At 41.3% G+C, this 23,007-nt stretch overlaps 1 protein-coding gene across 2 annotated transcripts in view; it reads left to right on the top strand.

Annotated features, from left to right (window-relative positions):
- Nucleotides 1–23,007, top strand: part of Cntnap5 (contactin associated protein family member 5) — a 1,003,093-nt gene that overhangs the window by 394,170 nt on the left and 585,916 nt on the right. The gene's annotated exons all lie outside the window — the stretch shown is intronic.

Below are 23,007 nucleotides of genomic sequence, written 5' to 3'. Positions count from 1 at the left end.
TAGGTAAAGACGTAATTAATCGAGAAGAGGAAGAAATGTCAAGAGAACATATCTATAACGCAGCTATCTACAGACCAAGCAAGCAATGAGCCTCAACATAGGCTTAGTCATTGGGAATGTTAACACAAAATTCTTACCTTCAGAAATGCAAGAAAATGTCTATGGTTTAAGCCATTCAGCTTATAGTGTTTTGTTATGGCGTCTTAGTAAGTATTGAATGGGATATTTGCTACTATGAATGGATGAGTGAATGAATAATGAGAAAGTAGCACAGTGAGCAAAGTGCTTGCTCCACAAAAATGAGGACCCTGGTTTCTATCTCTCATTCCCATTGTTTAACAAAGTGTGGCAGTGTGCTACTGTAACCACAACCTTGGGGACAAGCAGGCAGAGGACTCTTGAAGCTGACTGGCCAGCCAGCCTAACTGAATTACTAAGTAAGATCCAGGCTCAGTGAAAGAACCTGCCTCAAAATTTAAGGTGGAAAGCAAAAGAAGATATCCAAGGTTGACATCTGGCATCTCTCCAGATGTGCACACAGAGATAAGTGCAGCAGCACATACACACATACAAAAAGAAAGAATATATGAATGAGTGAATGAATGAATGAATGAATGATCTCCTGCTCTTTTGATCTTTTATATAAGGTTCCTGTCTTCTGCATCTGTAGGTTTAGAACCTTCATTGTCAACTTCATTCCGGGTCTAAGTGATGCAGGAGAAACTTGAAGTAACAAAATTGATGCTATGAAGGATTTACTAATAAACTTACTTTGCAAATATTAGCTCACCCAAAGTAGAATTTAGTTAAAGGAGTACTGCCTTCAGTTATCCTGTGGCACACTAACCAGGCTTGTTAGGAATGGTAGGAAAGAGAATTTTGTGCCATAATTAAAGTTTAGAGGTGCTGAGAAATTTTCTGCTAATGCTTATTCACCATAATTGACCTTCAGTTAGGCTCCATCCCTATGACAAAAGAAGATAATCTTGACATATAATGCATCTTACATCATCTAAAGATTTGCCTCTAAAGGATAGTTCAAGGGGGCAGCACTGGGTCACAACTACCATTGACCCCCACCGCCTTTTAGAAAGAGCATAATTCTGTCAGGTGGGCCAGATATCCCCAGTAACAACTATTTAATAGAACAACATTGGTGTGCTTAAGAAATAATTCTGGTAATATTTTCGCTATGTAAATTCCAGATCTGCCTAAGTGGCTAGACTTGCAGTTTCCTGTCTCTATTTAAATTGTTCACAGTGAAACCTGTAGCTTGGACCTGAGGGGGAGTTAAAGATGACAGTAAATACATCATAAATAAGCCTAAGGCAAAAGTTCTCAAACTTCCTAATGCTGTGATCCTTTAACATAGTTCTTCATGTTGTGGTGACCCAACCATAAAATTACTTTTGTTGCTACTTCCTACCTGTAACCTTGCTACTATTATAAATTGTAATGTAAATACTTGACATGCAAGATATTGTGAGAGCCAATGTTACATTTTAAGTTTTAATTACTATGCCTAAGAGATCCATGAAACAAAAATGTCTCTGATCTGCGAAGCCCTTCCCAAGAACAGTTTCTGAAATGCTGGAGACTGTTGTTTATGGGAGATAACAAGCCACATGTTTTTCATGCCCCTAAACAAGTTTGTTTGACCCATCTGCACCAATGTGCTTGATTACTTATGGTGGGAGGTTCACAAGCTGGAGGTATGTCTGGGTGTACGCTTGGACCTGATGGGAAATGCAATGAATTATAAGCTACTCCAAACTGATTCTGGACCATTTTCCAAGAAACCTGTGTATGGACCTGGCCATAGCCCATCCACCTGGCCAGTATTTAATTAAAGCTTGCTTCAAATTTGGTTTTAAACTGTGGTAGTGATATTATTCTTGATGGGTGGGATTAATAGTATCTGATATGTGACCCCTATGAAAGGGTCATTTGACCCCCAGAGGGCTTGTGACCCACAGGTTGGAAACCCCTGGCCTAAGGTAAACATAAGTTAACAAAATTTCCTGTCATGGCTGATCCTCCTTGGACATCAGCCAGAGCCTGGTCCATGCTATATTAAAGGATTTTTTTTTTTTTTAACCTCTAAGTGTGAAATTTTATATCTTCATTAGGAAGGCATAGTATTCAATAACAGGAATAAGCCAACACAGTGTGAGAGAGGCTTAATTTTGAAGCCTCTAAACTAGTACATTTGGTAAAATACACCCTGCCTCTCAATTGCTGGTTTGAATCCCATCTTTCCATAGCTTGTCTTTCCCAGAATTGAATCCTGGCTTTGCTCTTAGCATTCTAACTAAGCATATTTGAACTTTGCCTTCATAAATGTGCAGGGCCCCACCTACTGGTTCCTTCCCCAGCTAACCTGCTTGACATTTGACTAAAAGTACCATGAATGTTTTGTACCAGCTGTTGTGTGGAGCTTTTTCCTCAGGTCATAAGAGGCTGTCTTGGACTGTGGCCCCAGTAGCCATGGAAACTGGAGTAGAACAATACAGAGGAAGCCAGGCCTGTGGTGATGGTAATGGAGCTATTGGCACTCCCTAGTAGATGGATAAGACTCAGTGGACCCTCACCTGAGACTGCAGCTTTTATTTCCCCACCTGCTTCCTCAGCTGCAAGCGGGTTTTGAAGATTAAAATGAAGTAGACTGTTAATTGGCAGCAGGGTTAAGTGACTGTTTCCATGAGGTCATCATCCATGATAGGGTGACACTTTGCAGTGATGCATCTGTTTTGAGTCTCATAATGCTCCTGTAAGTCATCCCTCATGTATGAACTGTAAACACGTCTGATGAACCTGTTGATCTTATTAAGCTGGATTTTAGTAAAAGTATACTTTAGTCTGTCCTTGCTGGCAGACTATCTAGGCTATGTATCCAGGGTGAACAGGAGTTTGTTTCTCTCTAGGAAAAGTTAACAAAACACCAAAGAAGTTCCCCTGATCCTTCTCATGAAGAGTCAGGAGATTATTTTTATTGTTGTTGTTGTTCCTAGCCTACTAGATCACTTATTTGCATGTGGAGAAGAACGAGGCAAAGGCACAGTATCACTTTCTAGAACTGACTCAAGTAGGCTAGGAGCTGTGTGCACACTTAGTCAGGTGCTCCAAGGACATATGTATACAAATCTGTGTATTCAAGCATAGCACATTTTCAGATGGTGATTTCTCAAACACAGATGGATCCACCTTTCAAACTCTTGTTCAGAGGCTTCCAACAGATGAAGAGGCAGTTTCCCCATGGCAGCAGCCATTGAAATGTCTAAGCCATCCTCTGAAGTTGTTATAGCATTCCAGAGCAGTGAAAAAAGACCAGAGACTCAATTCAAATTGTAATTAGCTAAACTTATTAAAAATTACTACCATGATAACAGCCTTAAAGCCAAATTGAAGGCATGCCACCCAGAAGGGGCTGAGGGGAGGATATTTTAAGGTGGAAGACCACAATTATCTCATTTCTGTGGAATTTTCAGCTGTGTGAGAAACTGCTACACTCCCCTCAGCTACATGAGGACGTGTGTCTCTTGCCCTGTACACAGCAACAACAGCAGTCTCACTTCCCTGCGTAGAGCATCGGTAAGTGGGTTTTATAGAAGCCAGGGCAAGGGTTAATGATCTCATAGTAGTTACACCATTCTTGGGAGAGTGCAGGTTGCTAGGAGTCCATCTTTCAGGAATTTAAGGCAAAGGCCAGTGGCTACTAAGGAGGGTACCTGGTACAGAAAGGAGTTTCCTTTAGCCATCACAAGGTCAGCAGCAATAGTTAGTGAAACTTATGACAATCAAGACAGGTGCTCCATTTAGAAAAGAAGAAAGAAAGAAAGAGAGAAAGAAAGAAAGAAAGAAAGAAAGAAAGAAAGAAAGAAAGAAAGAAAGAAAGAAAGAAAGAAAGAAAAGTTGACAAAACTCTTACAACTATCTGTTTCAACAGAACATTAATATATTAGATTACAGTTTCAGGTTACATGTGATAAAAAATTACAGATTATTGAAAGAATTTAAATTAACTGACAAGGCAACTTTTGGGCCTCAAAGACCCACATATATCTGGGTTACCATCTCTATCATCATCCTCATCAAAACACATTCTACTTATGCCAGAAGGGTGCTCTGTGAGCAAGATATACTAAAGCTCTGATTTTTCTAAATTGTATGTTCTATTAGTGAGAATGATTTAGAAAATAATTTAGCAAATCATTGGAATCATAAGTAATTACGATTGCTATGCTACAAAAGAGAAGTATTCTGTGAATGGAGTGCTCAAATATTTAGCTACTGACCCAGACTGGAGATCCAAGAACAACTTCTCTAAAATGAGGACATTGCTTTGACATCTGGCATAGAAAAAAAAATCTGAAGAGGGAAGTGGAAAAGTAGAACCACAGAGGGAAGAGGCCATGAGAAAATCTGCCTCAAACACAGGCCTTTAAAGGAGTCTGGGGCCTAGGTCTCAGGCACTCATTCATGTTCTCCATCTATCTTAGGTGGGTTGAGATGATAGAAAGTTGTCTGAAGTAGGGGGTGTTAAGATGAGATCTATGAAAACAAGATTCATGTGACAGTTCCAGAACTAACTGGAAACAGTTGATCAGGATTACTATTGATTGTTAACTTGACATGACCTCAAATCACCTAGGAGAAAAGGCCTCTGGTCACTAAGTCTGTCTTGACGATGACCTTGGTCATTAATTTACTCATGATTCATTCAATTTGCAAACCCCTATTTGTTGTGGATTAACCAATTGTGTGGCACTAGACTTCAGCAAGGGAATACGGAACTCCTGCCCTCCATGAGATAATAGCTGACAAATGACTTTCTTACATACTGTGACATTTTAGAAAAAGAAACCATGCTTTTCATGTTTGTGTCCCTTATTGTACTCTCCAGATTTGACCAAAGGTAGATAAAAACCTCTTACAAAAGTAAGAATTGTGTATGGATGGATATTTCTTGTCATTTTCCTCTAAGCAGTAAGAACAGTGATTATTTACATGGCATTTAGACCCTATGACATTTTAAGCAATCTAAAGCTAGCTTGAAGGATATGGGAAGGTGTGTGAAGGGCTCTACGCAAACCTTGCTCTGGAGAGTCAATGACTCTGGGAATCTATAAGGACCAGCGTTCCTAGAGAGCCCAAGGAACCACCAAGTGTGTCATACATGCCCTATCTTCTTCATTTTCAGATGATTGTTGAAATACAGCCTCATTTTTTACTGGCCACACTCATGAGTATGGCCAGTAATTTACAAATCTCCCTTTCTCGTCTTTAGGTTTGTCTTCTTAGTGTCTTTTAGGTGTCAGAAATGGTGAACATCTTTTGATAGAACCACAGCTATGTGACTTAGTAGGCCGGGCATGATGCATTTGTTAAGTTACTACTTTAGGACCATGTGAACTTCTGACAACTTCATAGGTAGAACTCAGACGGTAGCTTTAGCTTTCAATGTGTGTGTGTGTGTGTGTGTGTGTGTGTGTGTGTGTGTGTGTGTGTGTTTAGGAGCTAGAAGATGGCGATCTGAGACCATGGTGTCACAGAGTTGAGGTATTGATAGTCACCCAGTTTCTACTTGTGTTTCCTTATGTCCTTAGCTTGAAAGGTTCATGGAACAGGAGGTGGGGGGAGAGGGAGGGGAAATCAAAGGACAGAGGGAGAGAGAATAAAACAGAAGGTTAGCACAAACATGTCTTTGGAATCACCACTAGAAAACCAATCCACCTTTGTGACTTAATCTAATCCCAATTGCCACAAAAGTCCCCATCTCCACATGTCATCACACCAGGGATGAGAGGTCCAATGCATGAGTCATGTGGGGCACCCCAGCTTCAGTCCACAGCAAAGCACTACACATGGAAATCACCCTCATTAACTAGAAGAAAATTCATATTGTTACTCAAGGTGGGAATCAGAGTCTGGAGGGTCTCCTTGGGATTTCAGATGTTCCAGAACAAGCGTTGTGGTAGAAATAGAGGGTATTTCCTGGGTGGAAGTGGGCCAGAGAGCCTTCCTTCTGAGTCATGAGAATCCTGTTCCTTGATGAGTCAGCTACATAGCAACCAGCAGTTCTTCTGCATTGGGCACCAGGGCTTTCCTCACACAGGCTCTGTCCTTTACTTGTAGTACTGGGCCTGCAGTTTAAATCTTTTTCTATTCTTGGTTTCTTTCCTATGTTAATCTCACTGCCTTTCTTATTTACTCTTCTGCCCAGCAAGGCATTGTTTCTTCCTTCAGTTTTTTACACTGGACTTGAAATCTGGGGCCTCACTGGTATTGGGTTTTAGCTCTGCCTATTGCCTGACTATTGGTTGTATCATGTTGTAATGCAAGGTTTCTGGTTATCCTTGGGAGAGTGGCTGTGGCCTTTTGTTACCAGCCACTGCAGACTCAGCAGGAAGGCAGGCTCATTTGGGGGCTGCAAAGACCAAAGAAAGTTAGGTGTCAACTGAAGGACAGCGAATCCAATCATTAGATGGTGTTGCTCTAGTCTTTAGCAAGAAATTGGGGACAATGAAGAGAGACAAAACATAAGCATCTTTAGCAGCCAGATAGTGTGGTCCTTGGTGCTTACCACTTCTCTCATTCTCCATCACTTCAGCACTCTCCTCTGTAACTTAGCCAGGATCTTGTTAAGGTAGCATTTTAAGTCTCACCTAGGCCTGCTGAATCTGAACACACAACCCAGAGCTAAGCAGTCAAGTAATTTGTAAGAAGTTGATGGTTTGGGAACATTGCTGTGACATTTCGAGTCACAATACACAGTGCTGCAGGTAGCAAGGACAGGGAGCACACTGCTGTGGTCCTCACAGGGTTACAGCTCTTCAGTAAGTCATTACACAAGCCAGTTCATTTCAAGCGAGAAAAGTGAGGCCTACCTGAACTGCTCTTTCATGCATGGAGTCTCCCCTGAGTGCCAAACTGAAAGATGTGTGTGAATGTGCATGTGTGTGTGTGTGTGGGGGGGTGTTTCATATGTGTGGTGGTAACTGCATGTGGATGTGGTATTTGTGATCTATGTATATAGTGCATGCATGTAAGTGTATGGGTGTACAAGTCCATGTGGATGCCTGCAGAGGCCAGAGCAGGACATCCGGCACGTTTCTCTATTCTCCATCTTTCATTAAACTGGAAGCTCACTATCTTGGCTAGACTAGTTGGCCAGTAAGCTCTCAGGGATTACTTGCTTCTGCCCCACTGTAGGAATTCAAGCACCCACTGCCAAGCTCAATGTTTCACAAACTCAGCTGCCTGAGATTGCACAGCATGCACTATTACCCACTGAGTGGCCTTCCAGCTCTGAAAGGCATTTTTTAAAAAATCGTACTTGGTTGTATATAGACAAGTGTTATTTGTTATATCCTAGAGCTCTTGTCTTGGCCACTTAGCTCCAACAATGCCCCCAACCTCCTCTAGCCTCTGTTCTGATTTCTTTTAATTTTTAAAATATTTATTCCTTTAATTTTGAGACGGTGTCTTATGCATCTCAGGCTATCCTTGAACTCATTATGTAGTCAACAATGACATGCAACTTCGGATTCTTCTGCTTCTACCTTCCAAGCCCTGGGATTATAGGTGTGCACCACAATGTTGGCTTTATAAAATACTGGGAATTGAACCTAGGGTTTTGTGAATGCTAGTCAAGCATTCTACTGACTGGGCTACATCTATAACCTAAAATTAAAAATTAAGTGTCTTAGTATGTAATTGGATTGACGTCTTAAACATTTACTTAACAATTTGATTTTAATTGGTATGTCTAAACTTGATAGTTTATTTGTTTGTTTTTGAATAGGGCTCATTTGTCTTAGGCTGACCTCAAATTTGCTTTGTGGCCAAGGATGACATTTAAGTTCTGATCCTCCTTTTTCTACCTCTAGAGTGCTGGGATCATAGGTGTTTCCCACCACACCCAGTTTATGAATGACAGGGATCAAACATGAACAGAGTGCATACTAGGCAAGCAATTTGATGGACAAGTTTCATGTTTAAACTTTGCTATGATTTCTTTTATAAATTTAATTTTATTTAGTGTATGTGTATGTGTGTGCATATGTATGTGTATGTGTACAAGAGCATACGGTGGTGTAGGTGGAGATATAAGAAAACAACTTTAGGGAACTGGTTTTCTACCTTCTTTTATTTGGGTTCAGAGAATGAAACTTGGGCCTCCAGACTTACTCAGCTAGCACTTTCCCTGCTGACCCATCTCACTGGCCTTCTACCCTGATTTCTGACATGATCATTACCTGCCAACCTATCAGCCAGAATTCATTCAGTTTGCATTTCCTTTGGCACATATAACCAATCCCTACGCTACAAATTCAAATCAAACCAGATGTGCTGAGACTTTTATTGACTATTTTATGTAACAAACTGAATTAACAGAAGGCTCAAGCAAAATTAATGGAAAATTAAAGTGTGGTAAATTTAAGCCACCCACTATTTAAACAGACTTAAGAGGTTACCAGAAGAAGAAGAAGAAAAAAAAAAAAAAAAAAAAAAAAAAAAAAAAAAACAGGATAAGTCTGTTTGAGTTATAAAAAAAAAAGAAGCTAAGCTAAATTGAGGCTGGAAATTCTGGCCTTTGACCAGCACTTTGTTTTTTAAATGAAGTATCAGCTGCTTTACTGCTTGGGGGATTAAAAAATAAACCTACTTACTTATGTATAAATATAACACTGGCAAATGACTGTATAGAAAAACTCTCATGTAGACTTGGGAAACAGGCCTTGTGAAAACAGAAAGAGCATCAGTCTTGGGTCAGACAGATCGGCTTCATGTCCCAATGCCCACATGCAAGAGCTTGGCTGTTTGTACTTGCTGAGTTAGGCTTTTTGATTATATGTGGGATAGGATAGGAGCATAACTGATGAATGTCAGTGATGCTGAGTAAATGAGATTGATTGTTTGCTTAGAGAGCCTGACACCTGCTACAGATACTCAGTGTAGGTGAATTAGTCACTTCGGGGGAAATGTTGACTGAAGAGTTACAGCAGGAGTCAGAGACTGCCTGATGCTGGAAAACACATGCCAAGTCCATTCTAGTTGAACATAAGAATCCACCTTTATGTTCAGATTTGAACTTCACAGCAGCCTTTGAAGTAGGATGGGAAAGATAAATATTTTTCCAAGTTAATAGATGGAGAGGGAAAGCTATGGGGAAAGTTAAGTGAGTATTGAAGACCTTTATGGTCCACAGTGGAGCAAGAACTGAATTCCAATAATAAGTTTTTGCACCCCATAAGCCTTTTTGCTGACACAGCAATCCATATCAGACCAACAAGATGGAATTAGAAAAAGCCCCAGTTTAATGAGTAAAGAATTCCTGGGTGATTCTCCAGCCACCCAGAGAGGAGACAGGGATGAAAGACCAGAAAACCACATGTTTGTTTTCTGGGATGCAGCTTAAACACCCTGTAGGAGTGATCTTGAGCCTCTCTGGGGAAGGAGCTGTGTTTGGCTAGCCTTGAAGGGGCAGGTTTGGAGAAAGATGTGCTGGGGGACATCTTTCTGTATGCTGTGAATATATGTTGCTCCCATTGGTTAATAGAAAAAATCTGCTTTGGCCTATGGCAAGCAGCTTAGAGGCAGGCTGGAAAAGAGATAGACAGGAAGAGGAAAGTCAGGAGTTGAGAGAGACACCAACACCACCAGAGGAAGCAAGATGTTAAAGTACAGGTAAGCCACGGCCTCATGGCTACTTATAGATTAATAGAAAAGGAATGAGTTATAAGAGCTAGCTACTACTAGGCTGGGGGTGGTGGTGCACACCTTTTTTCTCAGCACTTGGGAGGCAGAGCCAGGCGGATCTTTGTGAGTTCAAGTCCAGCCTGGGCTACCAAGTGAGTTCCAGGAAAGGCACAAAGCTACACAGAGAAACCCTGTCTCAGAAAAAAAAAAAAAAAAAAAAGCTAGCTACTGAGAAGACTGAGCCATTAGGCCATACAGTTTGTAAGTAATATAAGCTTTTGTGTATTTACTTGGATCCTAGCATCTGTGGGACAGGGCAGGACACTGGAAAACTTCTGACTACAGAGATGGGGGAGGGGAGTTGAGGTGGCTCTTCCTCCTAAAGTCAGGGGCTCTGCTCTCTCGATTCCCCCAACCACAAGAACTAAATACTCTGTAACCAATACACATTGTTCCTGCATCCTATGTCCTGCTTCTCCTCACCTAGTTCCCCACTGGAACAAATCAGATATGAAAGACAAGAGGAGATCTGGGGAGAGCCAACAGAACACCCATCCCTCAAGGTAGGGCTCTGCTCTATTCCACAAGTCCATCTAATGCCCCTGGGGCAACACTCTGCAGCTAGAGGACATTGAGGATATTTTCTGCATTAATCAAAAACTGTATGTGTGTGTGTGTGTGTGTGTGTGTGTGTGTGTGTGTGTGAGAGAGAGAGAGAGAGAGAGAGAGAGAGAGAGAGAGAGAGAGAGAGAGATGTCAAAGTATAGAGGCTGAAGTAGGTTCTATTCTTTTACCATAGGATCCCAAGACCAAACCCAGGCTGCCAGGCATGTACCACGATAGCTATTACCCTCCGAGCCACCTTGTGGGCTCCCTGACTTGATTTTTTGAGACAGAATCTCTCTTTCAATATGAAGCTTATCATTCCAACTAGACTAGATGTCCAGGGAGCTTTTGGCATTCTGTGTTCATCCACAACGCTGGGCCTTCAGGCATTATAACCACCCATGCTCAGCTTCTATGTGGGTGCTGGGAATTTGAACTAAGGTACTCTTGCTTGCATCCCAAGTGTTCAACTCACTGAGCCACCTTTCTAGGTCCAACATGTGCTTTTTACTTTACAAGGGGAATGGAAGGCTACCTTACACAGTGTGTCTGTTCCAGGCAGTCTTCGTCTACAAGGTTGAATCTCTTATTTAATTAATACCACCACTAAGGTTGAGTAAATGACTCTATGTATAAGGAACTTCTGAGGGACTCATTGGAACTATGGATCTCTCTTCCCACCATTAGATATAAAGTCCACTGATAAAGTGTTTCCTGGGATCTTGTGTTGGCATTTTATCAGAAAATCAAACATGAACTTAGAGATCTCTGAGAAAGAACCTAAGTGGAGACATACGTAGTGCTTGTATATACACACATTCATGCATGTCTGTGCACACATATGATTGTGTAACTGTGTGTTTCCTTGGTCAGGAAGAAAGAAAAAGAAGTGATTGTGCTTAGTGAGAAAAGAAATATACATATGTGCGTACTTCCTGGACAATGGGTAAAGTCACTCTTTCCTATTAATAATAACTTTCATCTCTCCATCCCTCGTGAAAGAAAGGTTATGGCACCTTTCCCTCCCTTCCTCCATTCTCCCCTTTACAGTACAGACTCCTCCCTTAATGAGCCTTTGGAGAGAGTGAGAAAAGAAAACAGGCTTCATCAGTTTCCCTAATGGCTCTTTCAGAAAGCTTTTTTAAAAAGAACTTTATATTATTAGATCTTTTCAAACAATGCACCTATTAGAAGGTTGGCAAGGGCCTTGTGGGATTTAGGGAAACTTTCATTAATAAAGATTGGGAATGATTTCAAGGTCAGTGTCAAGTGTCTTCAAAGAGCTTGACTTCAGAGCTGTAGACTGAGCAGCCAGTCTCACTCCACAGTTAACCACGCTGACAGTTCCCAAGGTGTGGTGGTTTGGATGAGAATGGCCCCCTGGCTCAGATATTTGAATGTCTGGACCTCAGTTGGCAGAATTGAGGAATTTAAGAGGTGTGGCCTTGTTGGAGTGGGTGTGGCCTTGGAGGATATGTGTCACCAGAGGTGGGCTTTCAGGTTGCAAAAGCCTACACCAAGCCCAGTCTCTCTCTGTTTCTCTTTCTTTCTCTGCCTCCATCTTGTGGATCAGATGTAAGTTCTCAGCTTAAGCAATCACTGCTTGCCTGCTGCCATGCTTGCCACCATGATGGTCATGAACTCACCCGTGGAAACTGTAAACAAGCCTCCAATCACATGCTTTCTTTTTTAAGTTACATTGGTCATGTTGTCTCTTCACAGCAATAGAAAATTAACAAAGACAGGAGGAGGGAAGATTGTCTGACAGAGCCAGGCTTATGTTAGCAACCTGATACTGATGGTCAATGGTCCTTGATCCGGATACGGACGACTGTGAACTCTCAAGACAGATCTGCTCCATGGTTGTTCCTTCAGTGTTTATGTGAAGGTTAGAGGACAATTTGCAGGAGCCGATTCTCGGTTTCCGCCATGTGAGTCCCAGAGATTGAAACCAAGCCATCATCAGTTGTAGTTGAAAGTTTTCTCCAGTCTGCCTGGCCCTGCAGGCTCTTGTTTATCCAGCCTGGCCCTGAGGTCCTGCGGCTGCTTGTAAAATAATAATTCAGAGGCTTAATATGATTTACAAACTGTATGACCTATGGCAAGCTTCTTGCTAGCTAGCTCTTATAACTTAACCCATTTCTATTAATCTATAAGTTGCCTCATGGTCGTGGTATTACCGGTCTGCTGGCATCTTGCTGCTCCTTTGGTGAGGCTGGTGTCTCCTCACTCCATCTTTCTCTTCTCTGTCTCTCTCCTTGTATTTCCTGCCTGCCTCTAAGCTGCCTTGCCATAGGCCAAAGCAGCTTATTTATTAACCAATGGGAACAACATATATTCACAGTGTACAGAAAGACACCCCCAGCAATCAGTCTTGACAGCAAGTGCCTTAACTCACTGAGCGATCTTGCTAGTCTTTTTCATTGATTTTTTTTTTTTTAGAAACATGTATATTAAAAGTAGACAGTTTTCCAACAATCTCTGAAGAGGCCCTTTCCATACTTCTGCTGCTTTATACTATGTACTGATGTGAATTAATGTCCTCAGCACTGATTGCTACAAAATGGAAATATCATAAACTCTGAAAAAATCAGAAATGCTCTATGCCCTATAGTATCAAATATTCATGCAACTTTGATTCCTTATTTAAAAGGAATAAGCATAACTATTTCATTAAAGAATATAAAACAGGTAGACATTATCTGTAAATAAAATAAAGCCTTTCTCTATTGTGTACTCAACAACCAGTGACTACATTATCACTCTGAATTATCAGAGAACCTTCTGCTTGAGTCCCTTCAGATGAGCAGGACTCCATCTCTGATGAGAACTATACAGCTTTTAGTGTTACTTAGAGTTCACCTTTGTGTTTCCTGGACATTTATATTAGATAATTTTGTTGTTCTTGCTGCTATGACAAAATATGTAACAAAAGTAGCTTACTGGGGTAAAATTCTATTTTGTTTTATAGTTCTATGATACAGTGAGTCACGGCAGGGAACCCATAGCAGCAGGGACATGTGGCAGCTGCTCATAGTGTATCCAGTCAGGAAACAGAGAGTTGAATGCCTGTGCTCTTGTCTCTTTCTCCTTTTTCTTAAGTCTGGGAAATGAGTCTTTGAAAAAGTGACCCCATAGTAAGAGTGGGTCTATACACACACACACACACACACACACCACATGCACACCTTCACAATCATTTCCATAGTAATTCTAAATCCCATCAAGTTGATAATCAAGATTAATTATCAAGACATCTAATGGGCTTCTTTCATTGGTATCTATTTAAGTCATCTTAGGCAGTGATGGAATTACCACAGTGCTGTTATACACAGATCTCTATGTTCTATGGTTTTGAGAAGATGCAAGTCCAATATCTCATGGTACTGGCACATTCATTTCCTACAGAGGGTCACTGCTTAATGTGCTAATGACTAGCCACCTTCTTCACTTCCTCACCGTACATTGTGGGTAGGATGGACAGTGTGATGGCTATTCTTTGTTGTCAATGGGACTACATCTGGAATTAATGAAAACTCAGTGGATGAACATACCTGTGAGTAATTTTTCTTAACTAAATCATTTGAAGTGTGAAGATCCACCTTTAATCTGGATCTTTTGAGGTGGAAAGATACACTTTTAATCTGGGCTACATCATCTGGTGACAGCCTATATTAAAGACACAGAAGGAAGATTTTGCTCTTTGCCAACTTGCCCTCACTCTGGTGACAAGTCCATTTCTTCATTAGCATTGCAGCCTACTTCTTCAGGATTCTGGTGTATACTGAGACACCCAGCCTCCTGGAATTTAAAACTACTGGATTCTTGGGCTTTTCCCATTGTTATAGTAGCTAATCTGCAGCCTGTAAATGACTCTAATAAGTCTGCTAAACACACACACACACACACACACACACACACACACACACACACACACACACACACTCCCATTCATTCTGTCAGTTCTGTTCCTCTAGAGAATCCTGAATAATGGAGACTGACAAAAAACAGAGACAGAGACAGAGACAGAGGGGGGGGGAGAGAGAGAGAGAGAGAGAGAGAAAGCACTTAAAAAACTTAAAAAACCTCTCTTTTTAAAAGGCTGCTGTTTCATCAGATTTTTTCCCTTTTGATAGATCTTAATTCACTTTAGTTTTCTGCTAAAAATTCTATCTCAACATATGATTGCTTTGGGAGAATTAGAATCCTCAAATTTATGATCTCCCTGCCTCTGTCTTTTTAGTACTGGGATTACAGACATACTGACCCATTAGGAAAGCCTAGAACAACCATGGCACTGTCTTCTTGTAAAGCTCATCTGTCAGTTTCTCTACTTTTCTAAACTTATACTTGTGGGGGTATTGTGTTCCCCAAAATATTGTGTACTCTAATAAATTTATCTGGGGTCAGAGAACAGACAGCCACTAGATACAAAGGCTAGAAAATGGTAGCACTCACACCTTTAATCCTAGCATTCCAGAGATAGAAATCCCTCTGGCTCTCTGTGAGTTCAAGGCCACATTGGAAATAGCCAAGCATGGTGACACGCCTTTAATCCCAGAAAGCCAGCCTTTAATCCCAGGGAGTGGTGGTAGAAACCAAAAAGATATATAAGGCGTGAGGACCAGAAACTAGAGGCATTTGGCTGGTTAGGCTTTTGGCTGGTTAAGCATTCAGGCTTTGGAGCAACACAGTTCAGCTGGGACCCATTCGGATGAGGACTCAGAGGCCTCTAGTCTGAGGAGACAAGACCAGCTGAGGATCTGGAGAGGTGAGATAGCTGTGGTTTGTTCTGTCTCTCTGATCTACCAGCATGGACCCCAATAACTCGCCTCAGGTTTGATTTTGTTAGTAAGAACTTTTAAGATTCCTACTACATATACTAAAACAAACTCTTCATGTAACTCTGGAACAGTCACAGTGTAATCATTCCACACACTCACACACTTGTGTTAAAATGAGGGCTTTATATGAGGTTCTAGACTTAATAGAACATGCTGTCTATTCATTCAAAAGCTAATGGGGACTGATAAGTACTTTTAAAGTTGAGAGTGGGACATGGCAGACAGCCTAGTTGATAAAGTACTTGCCTTGAAGGTATGAGGATCTGAGTTTGATCCCCAGAACCTACGAAGAAGAGCAGATTGCAGTGATGCATGCAGTAGTGTTGCACTCTTATAATCCCAACATGTGGGAGGAGGAGACAAAGTCCTTTGTGGTTCACTGGACAGTCCGTCTACACTACTTAGCAAGTTCTAGGCCAGTGAGAGGCCTGTTTCAAAAAACTAGGTGAAAAATGACTGAGGAATATCCAAGCTTGACCTCTGCTTTCCATATGCAAATTTACACACACAGAGAGAGAGAGAGAGAGAGAGAGAGAGAGAGAGAGAGAGAGAGAGAGAGAGAGAGAGAGAAGAGTGATGCAGGGAGAAGGAGGAGAGATGGAGAGAGTGTTGAGAACAATAAAGTATTAGATCACAAAGTTAGATTATGTTTCTCTAGGGTACAATGAAGAAGATACCATATATGACTGTAAAGAGGATTCCAAGGAAATCTGAAATATTATCAGATAGAAATATGAATGAGAAAGGAAAGCAAAAAGTCACTTGGTGCAAAAAAAAAAAAAAAAAAAAAAAAGGACAAAGAACCTCCCGACAATCTAAAAGCTGCAGAAGCTGAGCAATAAGTATCTAACTGACTGTAACATAAAATCGGCATTCAAGCAGGGGATAGTATATATTTCTTTTGAAACAACAGCTTCTTTGTCCTTGAAAACATCAAATATATGTGAACTATAAAGTACAGTGCTTAAAATAAGAGTTGTGCTGGATATATATGAGATTAGAGTAAAAGCGAGGTTTGCCAGAGAGCACAGATTTAGTGCTTTGATTGCTTGTCATAAGTCCTGAATATGGAGATGGAATGAATAGGACTTGGGTCCTGCATGGGCTGGAAATCACTGTGTGCACGTGTTACACTGTGCAACGACTATTTGTCATTGTTTTTCAATTAACCCTGTGTCATTATTGATATGTGGTCGTCACTCAGACTTCCTCATTTGATTTATACCCCAAAAGTCTAGCAGGTGTTGACATTCAATTACTATACTCTTACTCACCAGTCAGGCATGACTGGAAAATTCCTTGAAGTTACTATTTTAGGCAGGTGACCATTAAATATATTATGATAGAGAAAGGCCAAAGTTCCAGAATCTTCTTTACCATGATAGCAACTTCTCTTCCCAAAGCCTAATTCATATATTTTAAGATAATTTGGTACTAAGTTGGTATTGTCACAAGAGAAGTCTGCTGACAAAAGTTGGAAGCAGCAATCGTTAAAGAAAAAGCAAGCTTCAGATTTGCTCCTCCCTCCCTCCCCCTTCCTTCCTTCCCTTCCTCCCTCCCCCTCCCTCTCTCCTTCCCTCCCTCCCTCCCTCGCTCGCTCACTCACTCACTCACTCACTCACTCACTCACTCACTCACTCCTTCTCTCCCTCTTTCCTTCCCTTCCTTTTCCCTTTTTCCTTTTTAAAGAGGAGGTCACATATAACTCAGTATGGCCTATATCTCACCGCGTTTAATTTTTGATCTTCTGTCTTCACTTCCTGAATTCTAGGTTACAGGTGTGTCATACACTCTGGGTTTGTGCAGAGCTAAAGTTGCACACATTCTGTACAAAGACTATGCCAGCCAAGCTCATCCTTAGTCCTGGGGTTGAATTTTCTTGGCATAATTTCCCAGAGACCTCAGATTCAGCATCTATGTCTCATACCTCTTTCTCCCCTCTCCTCTAAATGCATTTATTTCTGTCTGTTCAACTAAAGAAAAGTAAAAGAAAGACTTTACTCTGTTATCATAACCTTCAAAGCCTTGTCACTTATTAAGAATTTTGCCTGTGATATTGCCTGGAATAGTCTCCTTGTGTCTCTTAAACCTTATTACATATTCTTGCAAATATTCCAGGCAGGTTAGCTCCCAGAGAGTAATTTAAAATGCAGTGAAGCTGTGGTTCAGGTAGAGTTGTATAATGGAGGTAGGAGGGATAGGGAAGATTTCAACTCCAGACTCTTCCTTCTGTCCATTTTTATGAGTTGCTTTTTACACTGTGGTAACTAAAGCAACCTCAAGAAGGGAGGGTAAATGTCGTCTGACAGCTATTCAGGTACAGTCGGTCTGTCATGGCAGGCAAGGCAGGTGGGCAGCAGGGTCTTGAGACAGCTGTTCACTTTACATCCATAGTGAGGAAGTAGAGGTAGATGCACATTGATGCTACTCTTATTTTCCTTTTCATCAGTCCGGCACCCCACCCTATGGAACAATTTCCTCCACATTTGTGGGTCTTTTTAATTAACCCAATCCAGCAACTCCCTTCATGGATATCCCTGGAGGTTTGTTTTCTTGGGGATCCTAAATCCCATTAAGTTGACAATCAAGATTAACTTATCACAGCATTAAATTGTTAATGGCTTGTCTATCACACCAAGACTGTCCCTGAGGATAATCAACAGTCATTTCCTATACAACGCCAGTGGAGTTTAGAAGACTTGACAACTTTTCTCAGTAACTGTATTTTCTGATTCATCTCCCAATGGATATTCTCAGGAATACAGTGGGTGGATGATTTATTTGTAGGTTGATGAGGTGCCCATTTTCCAAGTATAGGATTCAAAATGAGTACTAGGCTAGTGATGCTGCATTTACAAAACATTCAGACAGGAAGACCTGGAGCTGGCGGCATAGTCTTCCCCAACTTCGTCTAAATCTCTGAGAAGTAGAATTTCGGTGCACCCTATTACTCGTTTCTTCCCTCCTCAACCTGCAGTTTCCTGGTGTTCAGGTATAAGGAAGCATGTAGCTCAAATTGGAAAGCATCGTGCCAAAGCTAGGCAGAACAGCCTTCTCTCCTTGATTTATAGTAGCTTGTTTCTGCCTTCATCTGAGAAGCTCATAGTTTGTCTTTGGTTGCAGGTGCAAAGCTGAGCAGATTCATGGTTTTAGCTGAGAAGACACACCGAGCCACATGCTGTGTGAATTATTTTCCTGTGGATATTATACTTAGGGGGCCTCTACTTGATCATGCCAGGCTTATCCTGATCTGAGCCTGGGATTCCTGTTTTGATTTTTAAAATTAACTTATTTATGGGTGTCTGTTTTTAATCCATATATGTTCACTATGCACAGGCTGAATGTATTTTCAATACAAAATTCTTCCATAATGTCCCAATAATATTAAAATCTTTAAAATCACCTACATAGGCATCTATCCAACTATCCAAGCATCCATTTGTTCTTGTATGCTCTAGTGTTTAAGGCAGCTGATATTAGAAAGTGTTGCCATCTATTGCTAGTAAATACATATGGCATTGTTTGTGGAATTTTTTTTTACTTTGACAGTATATAATTTTATTTTTGACAATATATACAATGCACACTGTGTGTCTTTGTGTGTGTGTGTGTGTGTGTGTGTGTGTGTGTGTGTGTGTGTGCTGTATAGATGTGTGTGACTGCACAGACTCTTAGTACACCTGTGGAGGATAGAGAAGGCCATTGAGTGTATCTGTCTGTCAGTCTCCACCACAGTTCCCTAGACTTGGTTTTCCTCTGAACTTGCAGCTCACCATTGTGCCTCTGTTGGCTGGCCAGCAGCTCGGAAGATACATGCTTTTCCCTGCACCGTCCGTGAGGGATGGCAGGCCCAAGCATAGCCATGCCCTCTTATTACATAGGATTTGAACCCAGGGCTTCCTGCTTTCACAGAGAGTGTTCTTACTCACAGAGCCTTTTTAATGTTAGAGGAAATTTACTGCAATGTGAATGAATGTGTTCATAAATGACCAGGCGCTGGGTAGAATAAGCAAGCAGGTTTATTAGTTTTGATTTCTATTTCAGTGCTGACATCCCCTCTACCATTAGAGAAAAACTTTCTTACATAGTATGTATAATTCAGGCTTGAGAGAGAGCTCTGTAAACATCTGCCCCTGCAGTTTTCAAAGGACTCCAAGTAGATGCCTCGGGGTTACTGTGTGCTGAGGAAGCAGACGACTGAAGAGGTTTCTTCTGGAGCTGTTCTGCTTCTCTTTTTATAAGTAGAGTCGGGCTTCACAGGATGACATTTTATTTTACTGTATTTATTTATTTTGAATCTAAAGGTTCTCAATGCTTTAAAATATCTTTGCAGAATGCTGATCTTTGCCTGGCATCTCAGCTAAGTGCTCGCCTCTCCTCCAGTGGGCCTCACAGGCCTCACAAGTATTCTGTGAGGCCTATCCAACCCTGTGTTGGTTCTCCACTTGAGAGGCTGATGCCGCACAGGTGGAAGAATGACAGAGGATAGTTGCTGACACCAACCTTGGCCTTCACATGTTCATGTACCTACATGCATGTATAACTGCACACAAACATGTATGCACACAATGTATACCATATACATAAAAAATAGAAAAGGACAAAAAAAATGAAGGGTTTATTTCAGCTCATACTTTGGGAGGGTTTAATACATGACCAGTATATCATCTTGCTTTGGGGGTCAGTAGTGATGCAATACATTATGATGGTGATGCCTGAAAATAACATTGAGATTATGATAGGATGAAACAGGAGAGGGGAAAGAGAGTGCTGGGTTTCCTTATTCTCTTCAAGGACATTGATAAGTATCTTTGGATCCCCTGTATTAGGTTTCTCTGCCAATGCAGTAAACCAAATCAAGCTGAATTAAAGGTCCAGGTTTAATGAGCAAAGCATTTCCGGGTGATCTCGGAAGAAGGAGAAATCACATGGCAGGTCTATGGACCAGAGCTTAAATACCCTGTAGACATGGTCTTGAGTGGCTCTGGGGGAGGAGCCGCTGCTTGGTGGGCTTTGTGAGAAGTGGCAGTGTTTGGAATGGGGGACAGCGAGGCTGGAGGGGAGCTTCCAACTTAAACAGACATACCCTGATACCAAAGACTGTTTGTTCACTAGTCCCCAGCTCTTAAAGAATCCACCACTTCTCCAAAGGGCCAAGGTATCGACAATTCTATAAAAAGAGAGGTTCTGGGGCATTCAACCTCCAAACTGTGGCAGCTTATAACTTAGAAGAAAGTAGCTGATGTTAGGAAACCCAAATGTGATTCAAAGTGAAATCAATTGGATCATTTGTTTTAATATATCATTGATGATACAGGACTTAAATGCCTCTGGTCCTCAGTAGCAGGATGGGGCAGTTGATAGGGTTAAAATGTCAACTATGAAAACGCTGGGGAAGAAAAAAATGACAGGCATCTACTGATAGGTAGATGAACCAATTTAATATGGTTGGAGCAGACAAACCTTCCCTCCTCCTTCATAAGGGTCAAAAGAGGTTGTCCAGGGGCAATAGAACCTATTTATTTAATACAGATATATGTGACATGAAAGCCTTCAAAAATTCCTTGGGAAAAGAGTTTCTTTTGATGCCACTAGCTTCAGTGAAGTACAGACAGGCACATAGAAATGTGAAATGGTGTGATCTAACCCTATAGTAGAGCCTGGGTCCTGGCAGCCTGAGCAAGCCTAGCTTGGCCATCTGTCCTCAGTAAGCCAATTAAAGGAACAAGAAAGAGTGAAAAAGGAAAGGAGGAGAACTGATCTAACAAGGCTACACTGGGGAGATAAAGAGAGTGGTACAGTGACACCCCCAGCTCATCTGTGGGGTACTGAGACATGGTCTTTGTTTAAGTAGAGACACAGAGGTATATATAATATAGCTAAGAAGTCTTGCTCCAGCTGTGGGGTGTGGTCCTGCCCATTATCCTTGGATTGGTCCTCTCTAAAAGGAAGTCTGATAAGTTGCAGGAACTATGAAATAATTTTCCTAGGACACTGGCTCTTCCTGCAGCTGGCACCAGGGCTTCATCTATTTTATTTCCCCAATTTCTTAGTGACCATTGTCTCAATAACCTGCTAGTGAAAGGGTACATGTATATTTCTCGAATGCCTTCATTCCTGTCAGCATGGTTACACAAAGAGCAACAGATTAAGGAGGGAGCTCTTCTGACTCTCCTCCATGATCTAGATAGTGCCCCCCCCCATAATGTGACAGGACCTTCCTACAGTGGCAGCTTTCAAGTGAAAAGGAAGACACAAATCTTCCTAGATTTTATGCCTTATGTTGAGGAAATGGAGTCCTAGTTTCTATGATCCTCTTGAGGAAGAGTCAGTCACAGGGTTTATTCTATGGACTTTAGAGGAGTTAGAAGGCAGGATGGCAAGAGATCTGAAAAGGTAGGAAAGAGCTCCAGCATGAGGCCTTTCGTAATTTCTACTGTTCAAAACACTCAGGACACCAAGGATCTCTAATTTGGGGTAGCATATTCCAAGCTATAAGGATATCTGAACTTTAACCAATGTTAAAGTAGAAACAACTTTAAATACACATCTGTTCAAGCTCAAAGGGTGGCTTATGGGGTCAGAGATTCTTTGAGCTAAGGAAAGGTCTGTCTCACAGTGCAATTGCAGACCATAGACCAGGAAAGAAGGAGATAATGCTGCTGTTTTCTACTCCATGACTGCCCTTAGCATTTGAAAAAAAAAATGTGTGAAATCCTACACATTAATTACTGAAGCTGTTCATAAAGTAAGTGAAGAGTTTGGAGAGCAGCCTGTGGTTTTACTTAATGCCTGTTATCCTGTCTGAGGATATAAAGGGTTCCTTATAAAACATGGGTCAGAATCATGGCCTTGTTTTATCTTGTTCCCTAGGAGTACCCAGTTGCATGGCTACTTTGTATCTTAAGCCTGAAACCAGGGAGCTTTCCAAATCCTCCTCCCAACTTGAAATTCTGACTAATCCAAACTCTCTTAAGTAATTCCAGTTCTACTACTGCAATTTCAGGACTCAATGACATTTGATGTTCCTCATCTTCCTGTGAAACTTCATAATACCTTCTTTCTGTGAGCGGAACAGACAATTTCCCTGTTGTATTAGTTGCTCTTCTCTCTGCTGTGTTAAAATACCGAAGCAAAAAGTTTTGAAATGGAGGGTTTATTTTGGCTCACAGTTTGAAGACACAGTCCACTATGGTGGGAAGGCATGGCAGCAGGAGCTTGAAGCAGCTATCATAGTGCATCTATAATCAAGAAGCAGCAATGTTGGTACTCTCCTCACTTTCTCCTTTTTCATATTCCAGGATCCCAGCCCATGGGATGGTGCCATTCACAGTCAGGGTAGGTCTTCCAATCTCAGTTAACTTCCTCATAGACATGTGCAGAGCCTTGTCTCCTGTGTGATTCTAGGTGCTACCAAGTTGACAAACCCTTCTTTCTCTTACACATCTTCATGTCCATAACCAAGTTCCTACAACACTTTTCACATGTTTTAAAGAGAATATCTGTCCTACCTCCTTAACTATGTACCATTTACCCTGTGAGATGATAGGTGATGTTACATGCAGTTGGTTTTCTTTTTCTCTTTTCTCTTTAGGGGGCCTGACACCCATTTCCCAAATGATTACATGGAGACTTATTATTAGTTATAAATGCCTGGCCTTGGCTTGGCTTGTTTCTAGTCAGATTTTTTTTTAACTTAAATTATTCAATATACTTTGCCTCTGGGTTTTTACCATTCTCTGTTTTTGTATATCTTTTCTTTTCTTCTTATTGTGTGGCTGGTTGTGTGGCTGGGTGGTTGGCCCCCAGAATCTTTCCCTCCTCCTTTTATTGCTTCCCTCTCTTTTTCTCCTTC

The sequence above is a fragment of the Peromyscus leucopus genome, chromosome 15 (assembly GCF_004664715.2).
Source record: "Peromyscus leucopus breed LL Stock chromosome 15, UCI_PerLeu_2.1, whole genome shotgun sequence".
Classification (NCBI taxonomy): Eukaryota; Metazoa; Chordata; class Mammalia; order Rodentia; family Cricetidae; genus Peromyscus; species Peromyscus leucopus.
The sequence above is the reverse complement of the archived record's forward strand: the minus strand, read 5'-3'. Positions and strand labels throughout refer to the sequence as shown.